This window comes from Nicotiana tabacum, chromosome 1 (assembly GCF_000715075.1).
Source record: "Nicotiana tabacum cultivar K326 chromosome 1, ASM71507v2, whole genome shotgun sequence".
NCBI classification, from domain to species: Eukaryota; Viridiplantae; Streptophyta; class Magnoliopsida; order Solanales; family Solanaceae; genus Nicotiana; species Nicotiana tabacum.
Window position 1 is genome coordinate 2096190 of NC_134080.1, and position 23978 is coordinate 2120167.

Consider the following 23978-nt stretch of genomic DNA (forward strand, 5'->3'; position numbering starts at 1 on the left):
GAACTATTGAAAGTTGCAGGTTTTTGCTGTTCAGTGCACAGGGATTTTGTTCTTCGGTTCGCGTGGTCCCACTCACGAACGCGTAAGGCAAATTTCCCAGGTGCCAGATTTCTTCTTCGCAAATGCGAAGCCTGAGACGCGAACGCGAGGCCGAGAGGGAGTACCCTTCGCGAACGCGTCCAGGTACTGGCGAACGCGTAAGGCAATTGGCCTGGGGGAAGGGGGTCTCACTTGTTCTACGCGAACGCGGCCGCTGGCCCGCGAACGCAAAGACTCGAGCGGCCAAAGCTCCGCGAACGCGATCCCAATTTCGCGAACGCAAAGGTCATTGAGGCCTAACTCATCGCGAACGCGATAGGCCTATCGCGAACGCGATGAAGGCCTGTCCGGTGATTTTAAAACAGAATAAAAAATGGGACTTAGTCAAAATTTCATAACTTCTTCTTCTAAACTCCAAATTGGGTAATTTTTGAAAGGGGATTTTACCGCCAATTCATAGGTATGTAATCTTAGACTCATTTTCTTAAATTTCCATTAACACTCATTTGATTTCTAGGCTTAAATCATGTTCTTAAGGGTAGAAAATTAGGGATTTGGGTAGAGTTAGGGCTTTTTGTATAATTGTGATTTAGACATCGTTTTGGGGTCGAATTTTGAAACTAATTATATATTCGGGCTCGTGGGTGATCGGGTTTTGGTCCGAACCTTATGTTTTGACCAAGCAGGCCCGGGGTAAAATTTTGGCTTTTTGGATGAATGATTAGAAAGCTATAATTAAGCATCAGAATTGGATTGTTTAACGTTTATTGATATTATTAAGTTGATTATGTCTATATACAATTAATTTGGAGCCAAATTCAAAAGGAAAAGCGGTGTTTGAAATTTGAGTTGGCCGTGGAAGTTTGAGGTAAGTGTTTGGTCTAACCTTAGCTTGAGGGATAAGGAGTTGCGTCCTATTTGCTACTTGTTTCTTGTTGAGTACGACGTATAGGCATGGTGACAAGTATCTATACGTTGGTGTCGAGCATGATCGTGAGTCTTGAATTGTAATTTATTGTGTTCTTAAATAATACTACGGATGCTTAAGTTGATGACTCTCTGTATTGAGCAAGGATCGTGATTATTCTCGTGGAAATTACTTATGACTGAGTATTGATATTAGCTGAGGTAGTTAGATATTGGAACAAGTTTGGTTATAGATGTTTCTCCCTTGCCGGGATGTTGTTACTTATACTGTCGATTCCCTTGCCGGGATAGTGCAGTTCTTTATTGATCCCTTGCTAGGACTCTTGCTATGATTGTTGTTGATTGTATATGTGGATGCAACAATGAGATATTTGTATCGAGTTGCACGCCGCAACAATGAGATATTTGGATCGGGTTGCACGTCGCAATAATGATATATTTTGGATCGGGTTGCACGCCGCAACAATGATATATTTGGATCGGGTTGCACGCCGCAACAATATTATGTGTGGATCGGGTTGCACGCCGTGACAGTGATGAATGATATGGATCGGGTTGCGCACTGCAACAGTGTTGATATATATTGGGATCGGGTTGCGCGCCGCAACAATGTTGATATATATTGGGATCGGGTTGCACGCCGCAACAATTGCTGATACAAAGTGTTTATAGATTGGATACAAATTTCTTATTGTTTTGCTGTGAAATCTAAGATGTTCTTTTGATGTTACTCGTGATTTACTGTTGATATTGGTATACCCTGCAACATGTACCTGTCACGACCCCAAACCGGCCCGGTCGTGATGGCGCCTCTCGTGAAGACAAGGACAGCCGACACAACACTCACCTTAACCCTTTAAGTATTAAGAGTTATTTTCAAGTCTTTAAATTAAATAATGTTTCATAATAAAATCCTGGAATAACAGTACGAAATAAAATACCAGCCCGACATCGGGGTGTCACTAGTCATGAGCAACTATCAAGGTCTAAATACAACAAAAGTCTAAAAATGTACTAAATACAGTAACAACAATGAGGGGAAGGAAGCGGTGCTGCGAACGTCATGCATCCACCTTGCTAACTATGATGACTCTGCGGCTGAGCTATCAACACCCGCTACCGGGTTCCGATATATCTGAATGTGCATACGAGGTGCAGGGAGTAATATGAGTACTCCAACCTAGTAAGTAATAAGAGTAAATAAAGGCTAAGCAGTAGGAAACAATGAATCCACATTCACGTTAGGCTCAATAAACACAACATGCCTTCAAATCATAATACGAGTCAATCTTCCCTTTTAAAATCCAGCTTTTAGTAAAAATTATTTTGAAATACTTTCCAGCAGTTTCGATAGGGGTTCAATACCATTTAAGATAATAATAGAGATTAAAGTCATAATCGGCCCCTCGGGCAAAACATAGTTTGTAAAACATCCCCTCGAGCAAAACAGTAATCATAAACACTTCATAACTTAAAAATCTCAGTGGAAATAACCAAAGCCAAATCAGTGATTAATTTCTGAACATCTCATAAACCCCAGTTTAAATAAAAGTTGTTTTAAAATATTTGTTCAACTTTCCGACAGAGGCTCAATATAAAGATGAGTGAAAACAATCGATAAATCAACATATTCGATAGAAATTCACTTTAAAGAGGAGTGAAATCAATAAGTCCATAAACAGGCCTCTCAGGCAAAAACATCACTCATATGCATGTATATATCTATCACCCCTCGGGCTAGCCTCTCTGTCACTCGTGACTTAACTCTTACCAATAAGTACTCGCACTCAGCATTCACGCTCAATTGGTACCATATAGTAACCGCTACGGCGTGCAGCCCGATCCATATATCTCTCACAATAACTGAAATCAAAGTAACCGTTGCGGCGTGCAGCCCGATCCATGTATCCATGTGGCGCACAACCCGATCCATATAAATAGTCGACTGCGCTCACTGGGGGTGTGCAGACTCTGGAGGGGCTCTTATAGCCCAAGCGCTATATTGCTGCGGCGCACAACCCGATCCATATAAGTATCGCTACGGGCGTGCAGCCCGATCCATATACATATATATATATACATTGCTGCGACGTGCAGCTCGATCCATAGATATATAATCCTCACAACTAGGCCCTCGGCCTCTCTCAGTCATTAACCTCACCATCAGACTCTCAGTCTATCTCAGTCATCAATCTCACAATCAGACCCTCGGTCTATCTCAGTAAAATAAGGAACTCATCCTAAAACAATTTCCACATTTTAAAAATATAGTGATAAAGCCAGATTTGAGCAGTAAACAGGTAAAACATGACTGAGAATATGCTTTCAAACAAATAGAGTGAAGAAAGATAGTAAAAATGCCCCTAAGGGTCTCAACAATTCGGCACAAGGCCCCAAACATGGCATACAACCCAAAAATATAATAATGTCAAACAATTAACTATCAAATACGCATTAAAATATTCGTTCCGGATGGACTAGGTCACAATCCCCAGCGGTGCTCTACCACACGCTCGTCATCCAGCGTGCAAGTCACCTCAAAGTAACACAATGACGTATAATCCAGGGTTTCAAACCCTCAGAACAGTATTTACAATCATTACTTACCTCGAACCGGCTAATCCTCTAGCTCGCGATGCCTTTATCTCTCAAATCGACCTCCGAATGTCTTGAATCTAGACACAATAATTCGATTCAGTTAATAAAAATTATAGGAATTAATTCCATATGAAATTCTACATTTTCCATTAAAAATCCAAAATTGCACTCAAAATTCGCCAGTGGGGCCCACATCTCGGAACCCAATAAAAATTATGGAATATGAAACCTCATCCAACCACGAGTCCAACCATACCAATTTTACTAAAATCCGACATCAACTCGACCCTCAAATCTTCAAATTAAACCAAGAGGTTTTTCAAGATTTTCCGAACTAAAATCACCAATTAAATGCCAAAACTAGTAATAGATTCGGGTAATCTAACCAAAATTAAGTTAAGAACACTTACCCCGTTGTTTTCTCTGAAAATCTCCCGAAAATCGCCTCTCCCCGAGCTCCAATTTGATAAAAATGGAAAATGGGACGAGTCCTATTTTTAGAACTTAAGAATCTGCCCAGAAAATGTCGGGGGCACTGTTAACGCGTTTGGGTACTGTTCACGCGGTACTGTTCACTACACTATTCACGGGGTACTGTTCATATGTACTATACACGGATACTGTTCATGTTTACTTTACATAGTACTGTACACGGATATTGTTCACGCAGGTGCGGTTACTGTTCACACGTGCGAAAAATGCAGAAACTACCCAGAAAATTGCAGCAACTTTTCTTTTCACTAAAAAGGCTCTAACTCCATCATACGAACTCGGAATTCGATGATTCTTGTTCCTATGAGTCACAAATAATAATACGAACATAGCCCTTTAGTCGAAACTCAATTCGGAGCTCATTTGCTCAGTTCAATACCCATTTCGCTCGTTAAACAATTAACTCATATTTCGTGTAAAAAACCCAATCGCGACTTGATGAAATTAGACCAAACTTTCCAGATCAGTCCTATAATTCATTATCAAAATTTCGGAAGTCTCGAAATCTAATTTCGATCTCTAGAACTAAAAATGGACCTTTGGATCATTACATGCTTATGCTCACAACGGCAAAATCTTCCAAAAACTCTTCCAAAACATATCCGAGCCTCATGAGACCCCGACCAAACATGCTAACACACCCCATAACATAATTCAAACTTGTTCCAACCTTTGGAATGCTCAAAACAATATCAAAACATCAAATCACCCTCGGATTCAAGCATAAGAATTTCAAAACTTCCGAAATTCGAATTCGATCAAAAAGCCGACCAAACGACGTCTAAATGACCTGAAATTTTGCACACACATCACAAATGACATAAAGAAGCTATATCAACTCTCGGAATTCCATTCCGACCCTCGTTTCAAAATCTCACCTATCAACTGTAATTCGTCAAAATATTAACTTTGCCAATTCAAGCCAAATCCTCCCACGGACTTCCAAAATGCATTCCGATCGCGCTCCTAAGTCATAAATCACCCAAAGCTATCCAAATCATAAAATTTCCGATCCAAGCTCATATACAAATAAGTCAAATCTTAGTCAAACCTTTCAAATTCAAAGCTTTCAACTAAGACTGTTCCTTCAAATTCATTCTGATTTTTCCTGAAAACCAAAACCAAAACCAACGATCTACATCAGTCATAATATGTTACACGGGGCAAGTCATGCCCGGGAACTGGCGATCAAAGTGCAAAAGTTCAAAACGACTGGTCGGGTCGTTACAGTACCCCTCTCCCATATTTACTTGTTTATTTCTGTTTTATTTTCCGATGTATATTATATAACTTCATAGGTTATTTGGTAGTCTGGTCCTAGCCTCATCACTACTTTGCCGAGGTTAGGCTAGGCACTTACCAGCACATGGGGTTGGATTGTGCTGATACTACATTTTGCACTATGTGCAGATCCCGGAGCAGCTCTTGGACCATAGCATTTGGGTGGCTGCCTTCAGTCCAGCTAGAGATCCCGAGGTAGTCCTGCAGGCGTCCGCAGGCCCGGCGTTCTCTTCTATCTTATTATGTGCTCTGTTTTCACTTGTATCCAAGACAGACTGTCCTTCCTTTTTCAGACACTTGTATGCAGTACTCATATATAGTCCGTGATATTGTGACACCGGATTTCGGGTAAAGACGTATGTTGGCATTGTAGTACTTGTCACACCTCCTTTTTACTACACCCGGAAGGGAGTATATAAGGGAGTTTTTTTTCAACTTAAAGTGACAATCGAAACGGGATTATTTTATTTAAAATTCAGAGTCGCCACTTGGGATAATTTATGGTGTCCCAAGTCACGGGTTAAATCCCGAATCGAGGAAAAGATTGACTCTATTTTACAGTCCGCGAATCAGAAATTCGGGTAAGGAATTCTGTTAAGCCGGGAGAAGGTGTTAGGCATTCCTGAGTTCCGTGGTTCTAGCACGGTCGCTCAACTGCTATAATTGACCTAATTATCTGATTTTAGAACACATTCAAACCTAGGTGCAATTTTACTTTTAAATCGCTTTTATTCATTTTTTTAGGAAAATTTCAACGTTATACGAAACACGTCTTTGGATCACGCTACATGAAAATGCACCCGCGATTCGCGACATATTTTATTTAACATTGTCAAGATTTTGGATTTGGGTCATATGAAATGCACACCTGAGTTTAAGGAAGTTAATTATTAAAATAACGTGCTTAAAGCAACTACGCATTTTTAACTTTACGAGGATATGAAAATTTGCTAAATGGCACGCCTCGAATTCTAAGGATAAAACGAAATTAATTGAAACGAGGGCCATGCAATTGTCATTTTTTTGTTTGGCATGGCGCACATTGACTTATTCTAACCAACTGGTTTTTAAAACTAATCCATGAGGGCCAGGAACTACTTGTGTTATAAGATATAGCTCGCCCCAATTATTATTATTTTTTTAAAAAAACAATTAGCCAATCGAAAATTATTAGCAAAAATCAAAAATCACATTAAACTGAAACTTAAACTTAAATCGCCAAACTTAACACCTTTGACGTCCAATTGTTATATTAAGGCTGGGGCCTAATGAGAAGCCCAGTTGCCTAATACGGCTACAAATACATGCTTTCAATTAGATATGCTATCTGGACCTTATTTTGGACAGATGGAAGGTCATTAGGCCTCAATTGGGGCCCCAAACATGAAATGAAAGGCTCACATTACTTTCATTAGCCTTTTTTGTTTCAAAACACAACATGGAATACTATAGAGGAATCTATTTTTGTGCATCCAACCATTACGCAACATTCAAACTAAGCTCAATTGACAATAAATCGACCATAGCTGTTACGAGGCTAATTATATGGAGCTTTTATGAGTGTCAATGATTGTGCAGTACTGTATGAATTCTATTGCTCCTTTCACTTTGATTTAGCTTTGCGTCCAATCATAAATTAAACTACTCCTAGCCACCCAATAAAATAGGCTTCGAGCCAAGTTAAAGAGAAACAAATCATGTGAAGAAAACAATAGCTACAACTTTCATGAAAACTGATACGTCAATGAATACTTATCAAGGTGAACATAGCCTGTCTACCCAATTTTAATACACATCAAAAGAGTTATCCATCGCTAACACCACTTCCACAACAAATCTATTGTTAAACTTAGTATTTGCTGATTTGGTTCATTAGTGACCAAATCCACAAACTACAGCCAACACACAATAATAATATCCTTCATTAACTTCAAATAAGGCATAACTTGGAGCAGAATCCCTGACTCTACATGAATAGACATTACACAATGTCTTGACAAAGCTAAATATGAATAAGATTTTAGCGCCTGATGCTAATGAATCAAATAAGGATAAACCTAGGACACTAGATCTCCATTAATGAACAAAAATCATTCAAGCATGTGCAAAGCCATTGATCTGAGATGAAGGTCCAAGAACATGCATACTAACACCCTATCACATTTACTAATAGCTATACCTTGTTTAATCAAAGTTGATTTAGGCAAGGTAATCACATTAGATTAGAAAACGAGTCAGAATAACACTGTAAAAACAACAAGATAAAGTAATTTCTATGCTTCGATTCTTCATTTCATTTCATTCTTCAAAGTCACTCCACAACCAAAGAGTTACAGAGTCGTGTACCTGAATGCAACAAGAGCAGAATCAGAAACTCGATTGGAGACTAAGAAGGAATGAACAACAACAATATATCAACAACAGGGTAACAACAACAGTGTCAGCTTCAAAACCACAATGGAACAGTAACAAAATAATGGAAATCCACCCAAACTCTCAAGAAAAACCAAGTTTACTCCATTTTTTAACCCTCAAGCAAATCATAAATGGGTTCAGAAGTTGAAAAACCCCAAAGATTACAGAAGATCAATTCAATGGAACAGTAAATTTTGAAGTTCTCAGTCGTTCTTAGTTTTTTGATTTTTCTCACTTCTTTTCAAAGTATTGACCACTCCCTTCCATGTGTTTCAGAGTACCAGACTGCTCCTCTTTTTGTATGAACTTAGTGTCTATCCCTCTCAGAATGTTCTTTTTTTCTTCTTCTAGTTTTCAGCCTTTAAATAGGCATTCAATTAGTGTCATTTCCATTATCAATTCTACTTTTCATTTCTTAACTATCCACTAACTTAGTGCTTTTAATTAATTCAGTAATGCAATTTCTACCCTACCACTATTGAGAAGCTTCCTAAGTTAGGTAAACAATCTCCTTTATTGAATAATTCCCAGACTACCCCTTAAGTTCCTAATTATTCAATTAGAATCTCTGAAAGTTCTAAACATTTACAAAATTGCTAGGCAACCAGAACTAAAGGGCATTAGTTTCTGAAACCTAAATAGGTTTGGCATTGAAACAGAGTCAACAATAACCCTTCATATGAACAATCTGAACTGACATTAGCAAGAAATGAACAATGAAGAGCCTATTTGAGATTCGACCTTTGACACATTTAACATAATCATTTTAACAAGGAATCAAAACATCACGAGGATACTAATATGTTGCTTATTAGAATAATATAAACCTAAATTGAAAACTGGAAACCTACTGATTCAATGGCAATCCCGAACATTTAACGATTGAACACAGAAGCTAATTAGACCTAAAACTAAGCAGAATGGATCAACAAAAAATCAGAGCAAAATCCCTTTTCTTAGAAATTGAAAAGAAAAACTAGAAACGAATGGAAACAAATACGAATAAACAAACTAACTTAAAGGGAAAATTAGGTTTGAAAACTAATCACAATTTCAGTCGAAAGACAGACCAATCAAAGATACACAGAGAAGAAAAGAAGAAGGAGTGAAACAAAAACTAAAATGAACATAAATATTAAGGGAACTCACCGACTATACTTGAAATCACCCTTGATACCATGATTCACATGAAACTTGTGCTAATCACTTGTTCTTTGTCAAGAACAAATGAACAACATCAGTTTTGTGATGAATCAACCTTCTAATCATGAAAAACTAGAGGTCTGGATCGATACATGTCATTGGGTTTATCGGAAATCGATTTTGAACTTTTAGGGTTCGATCATAGATTTGAGATTCGAACGATTCTGGCAAGATTTGAAGGAAACTAATCTAGGATTTGGAAAGAGGGGGTCGTGGTGGTTCTGTGGTGTTATTTTGGGGATGGTTGGGCCACTACAACCATTGTGAAGCAATTTCCGGTGGGTGGAGTAAGGCGGTGTAAGGCGGAGTGAGACACGGTAAGGGTTTGATTTGTGGGGTAGTGGGTCTGGTAAGGGGTTTTGGGTATATTAAATTAGAGAATTAATTAGAGCCGTTGTATGATTGACATCCAACCGTTGTGATTAATCCTTTGTTGAAAACGGGGTCGTTTTGATTAAGCTGGGTTGGACCGGATCGGTTCTGGAAGTGGGTCGGGGTCGGGTAATGGGCGAGAATCTAGACCGTTTGATCGAATGAAATCAAAGGCTGAGATCGATTGGGCGGGAAACTGTGTCGTTTGGTGGGGTGTGGAGACGAACTAGTTATTGGGCGGGTTTGGGCCGGTTTTTTGGTTGGGTCTTGGGGTAATTTTGATTGGGCTTGGTAGACTTAAATTGAAACGACCCAAATCTTATTTTTCTCTTTTATTTCCTTTTCCTTTTCTATTTATTTCCAAACTATTTTTTTCAAAATTAAAACTAAAATCCTAAATTAAATTATAAAAAACCCAAATTAACTTAAAAATGCTAATAAACATTAAATAATACTTATCACAAATAATTAAATACCAAACTAAAAGAAAATCACAAAATTTTGACATTAAACACTAAAATGCAAACTACGTTATTTTTTGAATTTTCATTTTTGTAAAAACAATTCACTTAATTAATCTAAAAATGTAAAATTAAATCCTAAATGCAGATATTATATTTTTGTATTTTTAATGCATTAAACATATACACAAACATATGCAAACAATCAGGAAAACAACATAATAGTTCCTAAAAATAACACATAATTAAAGAGAAGACCTAATTTTGGGAATTCTTTTGGAGTAATTCGTATGAGGCAAAAGTCACGTGCTCACAGCTGCCCCTCTTTGCCAGGAAACACGAAGAGTTTTCGTGCAAAGATAAAGTGAGCGGATACGAGCGATTTTTGCCCGTTTGAATATTCCGTGGGAAGCATTTTTTGAAAGATTTGACCGAACCTCGGCTTCAAAGGTTTCCTACATATCCTTTGCTATAAAGGAATCAGGTCAATATAGTTCGGGAAGTTTCGGTAGCTGGTACTACCATGAAGCTGTGGTTTCACTATTACTGTTGTTGTTGCTGATACTGCTTACTGACCTCCCTATTACACCATGCCAAAATGAAGAAGCTAGACTAAGCTATAATCTATGCTTTACAAAGATTTATTTTCAAACTTGGTGACTGTTGTTGCCTCGTTGACTTATATTTTATTCATAAGTTCCTTTGTTGCTGACTTGAATTGTATTTTTGAGATGCTTTCCCTCTCCTCCAGGCGGGCACCTCATTGTTGAACCTTTAAACGTCTTCCTTTGACCATTGTTGCCTATCCTCTGTTCTACAGGCGGGCTCCTGATTGCTGAAACTCGAAATGTATTCCCTTGTTCTCCAGGTGGGCTCCTGATTGCTGAATTTGAATTGTATTCCCTTGTTCTCCAGGTGGGCTCCTGATTGCTGAATTTGAAATGTATTCCCTTGTTCTCCAGGCGGGCTCCTGATTTCAACAAAATAGACAAAACAAAGAAAATTCTCTGCCCCAGTTTGATAACTGGACATATATATGAGTGTTAACCTGAATCATATTACCAAATATCAATAAGAACTTGAAAGGTAAAACTTGAATTGTACTCCCTTGTTCTCCAAGTGGGCTCCTGATTGCCGATACTTCAACTGTTGTTCCTTGTTCTCCAAGTGGATGCCTGATTGCCAATACTTCAACTGTTGTTCCTTGTTCTCCAGGTGGATGCCTGATTTCTGAAACTTGGTCCATCTTCTTCTCGCAACTGCCTTTCTTTGGCTTGTTCTCCCTCGTTCCTCCAGGTGAGTGCCTGATTACCAATACTTGTGCCAATCTTCCTTGAGACTTGATTTGTTTTCCCTTGTTCTCCAGGTGGGCTCCTGATTACTTGATCCTAAACTGCTTTTTGTCCTTAACATCTGTGCTGCTCTTCCCTGTTCTTCATATGGGTATCTGACTTTCAACAAAATAGACAAACATCTCTAACAATCTGCAATCTATATCCCATTATCCAGGAGGGTCCTGAAAATCTCTAGCAAGTTTCCAAAGCTACGTTATATTTTTTTAGAGGTATAATTTCCGTCGAATGTTGTTATCTAAGACAGTCTTAAAACTACATCCCATTATCCAGGAGGGTCGTGAAATTTCAAATTAAAGCTTATCTTACGAATGACAATTTCAACGCTAAACTGGACTCTCTTATAACAACACTTACTTATCTAATGGAATGCTTAAAGTTACGTCCTATTATTCAGGTGGGTCCTGAAAACTCTTATGCGAAATTTGAAGCCAACTTATATCCCTTTTGTTGCACATTTGTCCTATATTCACTACTTATGTTTGTTTTGGATTTTAACCTAGGTCCCATTTACCAGGAGGGTCCTGAAGTTTCGAATTGATTATTGTCTTAAAAAAATAAAAAATTCAAACCAACTTATATTTTCACAAAGTAGTGCTTATGCTAGATATTGTACTCATGAATATTTCTAATTAAAGCTAAGTCCCATTATCCAGGAGGGTCCTGAAAATTTCCAATTAAATCGGGGGTAAAAGGTGGAAAAAGATGGCGTTTCTTCTTGGGGGAAAGATTGAGGAAGCAGAAAATCATAACCACCAGTCTGGGAAAGAAGAGAAGTCAGAATCTTTGTTCTCATGGGGTAAAAAAGTGGGAAAAGATGGTGTTTCTTTTTTCTTGAGGAAGTAAAGCGGAAACGGGTTCTTTTCGGTCCCTTTGTTGGCCAACCCGAGAGATAGAGGCTATGAGAGTCTCCCAAATTAATTTGAAATTTGAGGCCTCTGGGTAATGTCCAAAGTGTATCTCAAACATGCAAACTTCAAAGTTCCACTTATAATCCTTTGGGGTGCATTTATGCCAAGTTCTGCTACTCATGATTATTTTAGATCTTAAACTAAGTTCCATTTTCCAAGAGGGTCCTGAGAATTCTGCGATCAAACCTGCATGGTACTTGCTTTCCTTACCAGGTGCTCCCTGAAACAAATGTCATCTTTGCCCCTGTTTCAAATCAAAGAAAAATCTTGTCAGTTTAAAACATGGTGGTTAGTTGTGGCATTCTTGCTAGGGATGGTTTTCTCTTTGCCATGCTTTGCTTCGACCGACTGCCTTGGACTGGTCAAGAATTGTTTTGACCTCCTGACTGATCCTTAACTGCAGGATCCCCAACTATTGTTTTTCACTTTTGACCCTTTTATTCGTAACCATACATCTCTCATGACATTACTAAACCATTTTACCGATTTAACCTTTGCTTACACCCTATGTCCCACTTTTCATCATACTATCTCCAGCATGTCCTAGCCGCATTTTGCTTTGTGCAATTTTGAATCTGGTAGTACACTTTGACATTCCTTCTTATTTGTTGAAACAAGGCTAACCTTGGGAGAGCTTTAGAGGAGTAAAAATTAACAGCAATGAAATGCAACGATTTTGAGAATTAAGAATAGAGAAGAAAATCCAAATTTGGATGACTGTTGGAGATAGGAAAATGAACTTATCTGAGTGGAGTCACTGGCACCAATGATCATGGTATGCATTTTGGATTAATTAGCCCAGTCCATTAACCAATCTCTTTTCCAATTGTTTTACTTTGTGCTCCAAGATCTCCACAACCCAATTTTTACTTTCCGCCAACTTACGGACCTTGTTCGACTTGCAGTGCCCTGAAAGGTTTTCACCGACAAACTTCTCTCATTTGTTTATTCCTCAATTCCTTGTCGCCTTATGGTTCCCGAGAAGGTTTTCACCAATAAAACCCTCTCATTTTTATTTTCTCTCGGCTTTCATCGCCTTATGGTGCCCATGAGGGTTTTCACCAATAATACCCTCTCATTTTTATTTTCTCTCGGCTTTCGTCGCCTTATGGTGCCCATGAGGGTTTTCACCAATAAGACTCTCTTATTTTTTGATTTCTCTTGCTTAAACCGGAGTGTTGCCCCTGATATGAATTCTCTTTACATTGCTTGACTTGGCATCTCTCGAAGACTGATCGGGAGGTCTTTCTTTGAACAATAATGTGGGTTTTTGGATATGTTTGGAAAGAAAAGGGTATAAAACGGGCTCAAAACAACTTCAAATGGGTTAGAATTACAACTTTTGGAATCACATTTCTTATTACAATCACAACTTCTGCCCCAGTTTCTTACTTGAGGATCTTTTGACTTTTATTTTACTATGACCGATTCATGAAGCTGCATACGTATCCTTAACAGGAATCAGGTCAAACGTAGTTCACACCTGAATTTCTTTGTTTTTTTGTACTTTCTCTTTTCGCTTCTTTTCTTTTCTCTCTTTTTTTTTATTGATTCCAAAAGAGGGTATGAAAGAAATAAATAAGGCTAAAAAGGGGGAAACAAAGGGTAAAGTGTTTAGATAGCAGAACAAATTGCCTTCGTCATTCCAATCTTCGAAACAATGCCAAAAACAAACAATCTACAAATATACCAAAGAAATCATACATAATATCTCTTGACTGCATCAGAATTGATAGCCATGTCTATGCATTTTCCTTCGATATCTGTTAAACATAAAGCACCATTGGGTAGTACTCTGGTCACAATGAATGACCCTTGCCAATTCGGGGCGAACTTGCCTTTTGCTTCAGCCTGATGTGGAAGGATACGTTTCAGCACTTGCTGGCCCACTTCAAACTTTCGGGGACGCACCTTTTTGTTGTATGCTCTTGCTATTCTCTTTTGATACAACTGGCCATGACACACAGATGCCAATCGTTTTTCATCAATCAAGCTCAACTGCTCCAAATGGGTTTTGATCCACTCATCATCATCAATATCAGCCTCAGCGACAATCCGAATGGACGTGATTTCAACTTCTGCAGGTGTTACTGTTTAGTTCCATATACCAACAAATAAGGAGTTGCACCTACTGAAGTACGGACAGTGGTGTGATAACCCAGCAACGCAAATGGTAATTTTTCATGCCATTACCTGGAACCTTCTACCATTTTCCGAAATATCTTCTTTATGTTTTTGTTGGCTGCCTCAACTACTCCATTCGCCTTGGGACGATATGGGGTGGAATTGCGGTGTGTAATCTTAAACTGTTGACATACCTCTTTCATCAAATTGCTGTTAAGATTAGTACCATTATCCATGATGATCACCTTTAGGATTCCAAATCGACAGATGATATTTGAGTGAACAAAATCAACCACTGCTTTCTTGGTTATAGACTTGAAAGTTGTAGCCTCAACCCACTTGGTGAAATAATCAATGGCTACCAGAATGAACCTATGCCCATTGGATGCTGCTGGCTCAACTGGTCCCATGACATCCATGCCCCAAGCGACGAAGGGCCATGGTGCCGACATTGTGTGCAATTCCGATGGTGAAGAATGAATCAAATCTCCGTGTATCTGGCACTAATGACATTTGCGCACAAAACTGATACAATCTCGCTCCATGGTGAGCCAATAATAACCTACTCGGAGGATTTTCTTTGCCAGCACATATCCACTCATATGTGGTCCGAAAACACCCGAATGTACTTCAGATATGATAGCTGTAGTTTGTTTAGCATCTATGCATCTTAACAATCCAAGGTCTGGAGTTCTTTTATACAAAACTCCTACACTTAAGAAAAACCCACTTGCCATCCGTCGAATTGTTCTCTTTTGATCCCCCGTGGCTTGCACTGGATATATCCACATTCTAATATACTCCCTGATATCGTGGAACCACGGTTCGCCATCAAGTTCTTCTTCTATCATGTTACAGTAAGCATGTTGATCTCGGACTTGAATATATAGAGGATCAACATAAGCTTTGTCCGGATGGTGCAACATTGACGCCAGGGTAGCCAAAGCATCGAAGACCTTATTATGGACCCTTGGAATATGCCTGAACTCCACTGATCAAAACCGTTGACAAAGATCATGCAAACATTGTCGGTACGATATGAGTTTCAAATCTTGCATTTCCCATTCTCCTTGAATTTGATGTACCAGAAGATCCGAGTCTCCCAAGACCAAGACTTCCTGGATATCTATGTCTGCAGCTAGCCTTAGACCTAAAATACAGGCCTCATACTCAGCCATATTGTTGGTGCAATAAAACCGAAGCTGAGCCATAACAGGATAGTGATGCCCCTGTTTCAGAAATAAGCACAGCTCCTATTCTGACTCCTTTCATGTTGGCAGCCCCATCAAAGAAAAGTTTCCAACCTGATTTTTTAATTTGCTCCAGTTCATCGATATGCATCACTTCTTCATCGGGAAAATAAGTTTTCAATGGATCGTACTCATCATCGATCGGGTTCTCGGCCAAATGATCGGTCAATGCTTGGGTTTTCATCGCAGTCCGAGTCACATAGATGATGTAAAACTCTGTGAGCAAAATCTGCCACTTCGCAAGTCTTCCTGTCGGCATAGGCTTTTGAAAGATATACTTCAACGAATCCAAGCGCGAAATGAGGTAAGTAGTGTAGGATGACAAATAATGTTTCAATTTCTGAGTCACCCAAGTTAGGGCGCAACATGTCTTTTCCAGATGAGTGTACTTAACCTCATAAGCCGTGAACTTCTTGCTAAGATAGTAGATGGCATGTTCCTTTCTGTTGGTGATGTCATGCTGCCCCAGTACACAGCCAAATGAATTTTCCAAAACTGTTAAGTAAAGAATCAAAGGTCTCCCTGGTTCTGGTGGAACCAGCATGGGTGGGCTTGACAAGTATCCTTTTATCTTATCGAATGCTTCTTGACACTCATCCGTCCACTTGACCGCACCATCCTTCTACATCAACTTGAAAATAGGCTCACAAGTTGTCGTAAGCTGAGCAATAAACTTGTTGATGTAGTTCAACCTCCCTAATAGACTCATCACCTTAGTCTTGTTCCTAGGAGGCAGCAATTCTTGGATGGATTTGATCTTTGATGGGTCCAACTTGATGCCTTGCCAGCTGACTATGAATCCCAACAGCTTTCTAGATGGAACACCAAATGCGTATTTGGAAGGGTTAAGCTTGAGGTTGTACCTGCGAAGCCTCTGGAAGAATTTCCTCAAATCCCCGACGTGGTCGGCCTGATGCTTTGATTTTATGATCACATCATCTACGTATACCTCAATCTCCTTATGTATTATATCATGAAACACAATAGTCATCGCCCTCATGTAAGTTGCCCCGGCGTTCTTCAAACCAAATGGCATTACCCGGTAGCAATAAGTTCTCCATGGCGTGATGAATGCCGTCTTTTCTGCATCTTCTTCATCCATTAGAATCTGATGATACCCGGCTAGCAATCCACAAAAGATCCAATCTCATGCTTGGCACAATTATCGATCAAAATGTGGATATTGTGTAGTGGGAAGTTATCCTTCGGACTTGCTTTGTTGAGATTGCGGTAATCGACGCATACTCTGATCTTGCCATCCTTCTTCGGCACAGGCACAACATTAGCCAACCAAACAGGATATCGAGTGAACTGAATGACCTTTGCATCCAACTGCTTGGTGATTTCTTCCTTAATCTTCACACTCATATCAGTTTTGAATTTCCTCAATTTTTGCTTGACGGGAGGAAACGCTGGATCAGTGGGCAATTTGTGGACCACTAAATCAGTGCTTAAACCCAGCATGTCGTCATATGACCACGCAAAAACATCTCTGTATTCGGTGAGTGCTTTGATTAACTCTTCCCGGATCTTTGGCTCGAGGTGGACACTTATTTTAGTCTCTCGGATATTATCTGCATCCCGTAAATTGGCTGCTTCTGTTTCATTTTGGTTGGGTTTGGGTTTTTCTTCGAAGTGAATTAACTCCTTACTAATCTCTTCGAAGGCTTCATCTTCATCGTATTCTGATTCGTAGTCACAATCTACTTCTTGAACTATTATTTCGGAATCAAATTAATTTTTAAGACTGGGCTGAGGATTCCTTATGCATGCCATGTCATTAGAGCCAGCGTAAAAAGAACTGTACAAAAAGAAAAGAAAAACAAAAAGGAAATTATCAGGAATGACAAAGAAAGGGGAAATTGCATTTCACTGAGTCTTAAAGATAACAAGGTTTAACACATCCAAATGGACGGAATATAGAATCTGGATTACAACCCTGGAATAATCCAGATAAACTGAAAGAAAAATCAAAGCCCACTACCAAAGCTCCTTCCGAGTAGGAAGAGGAGTAGCTTCCCAATTACTGATCTTTGCACTTGGCCCAATGAATTGCACATCCGCTTGACTTGATCCTTCTCCAGTTTCCACCATGTTAACATCACTGAACAACCTTCGAACCCCTTATCTAAATCTCTATCAACATCAATCAATGAAACGGGAACCGTTGCTGTTGGGCACTTTCTGTCACTAGGCCTAACAAATGATCTGGATAGCTGCGGGATAGGCTTTGGAAGGACCCACGCCCTTTGCCTCAACTTTCTAGCTCTTCTTACATACGTAGTTGTGGTCTTAAACCCCAAACCAAAGGTATCTAAGTTGTTGGGCAGAGACACTGGCCGTACGATGCCCTGCAATGAAGCACCCAAACCCTTGCCAGGTATGAAGCCATTCTTCAACATCTCAGAAACCACCATGACTGACGCGACTGTTACTTTAGGAACTGGAATGATTTTCCCCTCTGGGATCTTTTCAACTAATACTGCATCAAAGACCTGATCTACCCATGGCCCTTTGTCGTCTTCAACTTCGATGAAAGGTATAATGGCATCACTTTGGGCATACATATTATCCTCACCGTGCACCACAATTTCCTGTTTGTCCTATTCAAATTTAACCATCTAATGCAAAGTAGACGATACTGCCTTGGCGGTATGAATCTAAGGTCGCCCTAGCAAAAGATTGTAAGAAACTGCCACATCCAACACTTGAAATTCCATCGTGAACTCAACGGGCCCTATTGTCAATTCCATTATTATATCACCTACTGAATCTTTGCCCCTGCCGTCGAACCCCCGAACACAAATGTTATTCTTGTGAATTCTATCATTGTCCACTTTTTGCTTGTTCAATGTAGAGAGAGGGCAAATATTCGCACTAGACCCATTGTCGACCAGAACTCTGGTAACCATAGAATTTTCGCACTTTACCGTCAGATAAAGTGCCCTATTATGCTCGGTACCCTCCACGGGCAACTCATAATCGGAGAAAGTAACTCTGTTTACCTCAAATATTTAGTTTGCTATCTTCTCCAGATGGTTTACCGAGATCTTGTCGGGAACGTGGGCCTCATTCAAGATTTTCATCAGCGACTGGCGGTGCTCATCTGAATGGATTAGCAATGAGAGCAATAAGATCTGAGCAGGCATTTTCCTCAACTGATCTACAACTGAATAGTCCTGCACTTTCATTTTCCTCAAAAACTATTCCGCTTCCTCTTCAGTTACGGCTTTCGTTATCAGTGCCAGATTATCTTTTGCTCTTCTTAATTCCTCGGGAGTAAAACACCTTCCCGAGCGAGTTAAACCCTGTGCTTCACAGACTTCTTCTTTGACTTCCTTCCCTTTGTATATCACTACCACTCGTTCATAATTCCAAGGAATGACCTTGCTGTTGATTATTGGTAACTGGGTTACTGGCTTGATAATAACCCGATCTGTGCGGGCACCTTCCACGATTATGACAGGTTGGTTGAACGCTCCTGGTACAATCACCTTTATCCCTTTCTGTTTCGTTGCAACCTTGCTCGAAGACCCTTCCTCAACTGCCACAGCTGGCTCAACACTCGTTTTGCTCGGCCTGAGCACCAACTTCTCACCTGCTGATTATTTCATCTATCTTGACTCCACTAGACTGAATCATCATGACGGCCTGTGATGGCTTCTTGGGCTTTCCCTCTGCATGCACTATTTTGAGCATATTTGCCTCCTGGTGGGCTGGCATTGGATTCCTGTTAATATTGGGCGCCTCGGGAGCTTGAACTTCAATTCTATTGGTATCAATAAGCTCTTGTATTGCACTTTTCAAATGCCAGCACTTCTCTGTATCATGACCCGGAGTACCAAAATAATACTCACAGCTGACAGTATAGTCAAGATTCTTTGGAGGAGGATTTGGCAATTTGGATTGTATCGGCCTTAGCATATCTAGCTATTTTAGCCTGTGGAACAGACTAGTGTATGATTCTCCCAACGGAGTAAAGGTTTTCTTTTTCTTCAACCTTTCACCCTTGAATGCTTGACTAGGCCAGAAACTTGGTCCGGGAGTATTTTGGTAGGCTCGTGGATGTGGATATGTATTTTGTAGGACGGGAGCACGCCATTGAGTATGGGCAGAAGGTTGGTTGTATGCTTGTGCATGGTGGACGGAAAAATGAGGTTCTGGTGGGGGATAGTAGAGTTGGGGTGGATTGTGGTGATAAGTTTGTTGGTGGGGTTGAGGTTGATTGTAGTGGTAAGGTGAACCTCTGGATCCGGACCAAGTTCCTGAATCAACCATTGCTGCTTCCTCTTTCTTCTTTTTCCCAATCCCTCCTATGCCGCCCTAAATAGCCTGAGTAGTCGCTTTGATAGCCGAATAGCTCATAATTTTATTTGACTTGAGGCCTTCTTCTACCATGCCTCCCATCTTCACCACTTCGTTAAATGACTTCCCCACAACTGAGACTAGATGGCCATAGTAGGTAGGTTCTAAAGCCTGCATGAAGTAATCCACCATCTCAATTTCCTTCATTGGGGGGTCTACTCTTGCTGCTGTGCTTTTTCTCCAGTTTAGTCAAGGAGAGTCGATATGGAATGATCTCAAGATTGTATTGGAAGTGACAAGCAAATGCTTGTGCCAGATCATCCCATGTGTACCATCTTTCGTGGTCTTGGCGGGTATATCATTCCAATCCTGATCCACTCAAACTCTGACTGAAGTAAGCCATTAACAATTCATCTTTTCCTCCTGCTCCCCTCATCTTGCTGCAAAAATCTCTCAAGTGGTCTACTGGATCACCGTGCCCATTGTATAGATCAAACTTGGGCATCTTGAAACCTACCGGCAATTGCAGATTCAAAAATAGACATAGGTCCTTGTAAGCCACACTTACGTGACCTCCCAATCCCCGCATGTCCCTGAATGATTGTTCTAAGCTTTTGACTTTCCTGAACATCTCTTCCTTTTCAGGATTTTTGGATGGTTTATCAGCTTCTATCGGGAAGTCAAAGCGAGGAGTATAGGAATGGGTTTCTGGAGCTTTGAAAGTGGGCTCCGAGGGGTAGTATTGGTTGTCCTGGGCCTGAAACATTGGATCGCTAGGAGATTTGTAGAGTGTAGATGGTGGAGGTGCTACGAAGACAGGAGTTACTAGTGAAGGGGGTAATTAGTTTAGGAGGTGGAGACTGTGGCGTATGAGAAGTGGTGCCCCGGTAGTGTTGGTAAATGGGAAAACTCGGGGATAGATTGGTGGCAGGATGATCCTGAGGTTGAGCCGGTGGTGGAGTGAAGGTAGGGTTAGCCGGGTAAGCTGATAGCGGTTGTCCTTTAGCCCGGGCCTGATACATTTCGGCCATTTGTTGTTTCAATTTGTACATCTCTTCTTTTATGGCATTGACATCCAACTCTTCTTCTTCTTCTCTCAAAGGATCGATGACACTGGTGTCTACATCTGGGATAGACATGATTATTTCACCTTTGGATCTGGTTTGGTATGGGTGGGTTGCCAGTATGCTTAGGTGAACTAATTGTGAATTCTGAATGCAACAACAAAACTTGTTAGTGATTAGAGCTTAACAAATAAGCAACCGCACATAGGAATGCAATGCACCTAGGCAATTAGTCATTTCTATTATGTATTTTCTCGGTTGCTTGTGTCATCCTGACTTTTTTTTTTTACGACCTTTCCCTTTTATTGTTACTCACGCCTATCTTTTATTCCCCTTTTTTCTTTTTCCATTTTATTGGTTGTGGTCGAATCCTATGGAGATTGCATACGTATCATGACCCCGCATGAATCAGACCGAGCGTACTTTTGGGGCGCAATAAAGTGTAAAAATGAATAACAAAATATTTTCAATTCTCCTCATAAAAAGGAAACTCTTTGCATTACAACGATTCAAGCTAAAAGACTTCAAAAAAAGAAAACAACAGGCTTCAACAGAAAAAGAAAGGTACAGACTTAAGTAAAATCAAGAATACATTAATGCTCCTGGTGCCCGCGGGACATCATTCGGTCTCGCCGCGGGCCTAAATGCGAGATCCCCTTACAGTCGCTCCAAATCACTCATAACTTGGCGGACGAAAGTCATCACTGCAGCGAAAAAGGTGGTATGAGTCATGTCCTCACATGCTTGGCACTTCATGGTAATGTAGTCAGCGATGGTTCTGATTCTTTCTCTAATTTTGCCTTTTTCCTAAAGCAGCCGCCTTATCTACTGATTCCGGGCTTCTAACACTTGAGAGTCATGAAGGTGTTGATTTTGCAACTGCTACATTCCTTCCTCCATCTGAGCTATCAGATCATAACAACGCTCCCTATCAGTTTTGAAATCTTTAGCCTGCTTGACTGCCTCATTCTCGAGAGTGGCTATCTTTCTTCTTAGGATAGTGATGGTCCCTTCATAGTTCCTCTTCATTTGTTGCACAAACTGTGCCCGCTCTTCTGCCTTCTTTGTCCATTTTGCCCGGAATTTCGCTAGACCAGCTTCAGATTTTTCCAGGTCTTCTTGATACTCGAGGGCTTTCTTTTTCAGACCGCTTATGAGTCTTTTATAAGCCCGACTTCTTTCTAGGTTTCTGGCAGCTATTTTCACCTTCTGGATCTGAGCTTTGAGGGCCTCATTTTCCTGAGCTAGTTTTTTCTTTTCACCCTTGTCTGCAGCGGCTTGAACACCCTTTTCAAACTGAAGCTCCATGACTTGCCTTTCCAATTGGCTTATTTTGGCCTTGTAATTATTTTCTTTGGTCAACCAGTCCCATTGCACCTGTGCCCCATCAGTGAATTGTTGGACATGGGGTCTCTTTGCAGGCCTCTCGGGGATCTGGAATCTTTTGCCGAACCAGACACTGTACTTATGGTCCACTTCACCTCTAGCTAAATCTCGCACCTTGGTCTTAGGTTCAAGAAACCTACATTCATTCCATATTTGGCGAATTTTCCCTTCTAGAAATGTGGTTTTTGGGCCCAGTTCAATGGCATATTTACTCAAATCTTCATCATTGGGGACAATTTGAAATCTTCCTAACTGGCGCAAAACCCTGAAGGGAGCATAAGGCTGGATGCTCTGGATGCCCATCAAGAGGATATAACATACTTCAGCTGATGTGTACACTGCTTCGGTGACAGGAAGCTATCCGAATGCCCACTCAATTTTATCAGCATTCAAGGATCCCAAATGTGTAAGCCAAGCTTTAGTTCCTTCGGGGAATTCAATACATGCCACCTGGCTTCTAAATTCTTCAATGCAGCTCAAATCGGTTAAACCATAATTCATATACCCAACCCGGTGTCAGAGATGTTCTTGCATCCATAATTGTAACAACAGATTACAGCCTTGGAAGAACTTTCCCCCTTCCCGACAGATAGTCAAGGCTCGGTAGATTTCAGATAAGATTAGAGGAACCACAATGATGTTGGCTTTCTTGATTGCAACATCGATCATTCCCACAAGACCTATCTCTATATTACCATCTTTTCGTGGACAAAACACAACACCCAAGAAGGCCACCATAAAAGCTAAACCCCGCCTTGTCTCCCATTTGTCTTTATTTCCGGCATGGGTTAGACCAGTGTTCGGCTCCTCAAAACCTCAGGGGTTACCTTATCGATGATACAAGAACTGGAGCGTGCAATACCCTTTAGATAAATTTATGTCCTAAATATCTCGACTAATACTCAGCAAATCTAGAAATCTATAGGGGGATACCGGTCTTGGTGCCAATGGATATTGACATCTAAGGTTTCCGTTAAGGCCTGCATAACCCGCAACTTCCTCTAATATAGGTGTAAGCTCAAAGTTAGAAAAGCAGAACACATCGCGAGTCGGGTCCCATAAAGGTATTAAAGCTTCAATTATGTCCAACCTTGGCTTGACATTCAATAGTCCGACGAGGCCTCCCAGAACTTTTACCATTGTTTCTCTACTGCCTTTTCCTAGATCATTCCACCACATGTGGAGCTTTAAGGGGATCTCATTAAGGGCTGTGAAGGATTCAATTTTGTTTGTGCTCATCCTGCACATTTATTAAGGTGATTATTTTGACCCAAAAAGAAAAAGTAACACCATTTTTTCAAAAATTTCAAACTTGGCTTCACAAATACGACCTTTCAGCACTTCGGGGAAGAAGATTTTAAGGCTGTGCCTGCTAACCATTAAAAATGACCCAAGGTGGCTGTTCTTGCAGAAATAGCCTTCCAACGCCCTTTTGGGGACATTCGGCTTATTTTAAACAAGAATGGCATCACCCGACTTATTTGTGACACAAATTAAAATTTTGTTGTTTTTGGGCTATTCTTGCAAAAAGGGAAAGTTGGACCCGATGAGGGTTGTCTACGTATCCCACATCCGGTGAGAATCAAACTGGCGTAGCTCGGGCAAATAAAACAAAACCAACTATTTTTGAAAATAAAACCCCTTTTTTCATTTTGTTTTTCCCAAAATTTCGACAGAGTTTCAGCACTATTTGGACATTGGTTTTTCAACACAGGGGACGAACTCACTTAACCCTCACATTGATATTTTTTTCCAACTTTACCCGTTATTTAAAAACCGTTCATCATGCAAATAAATG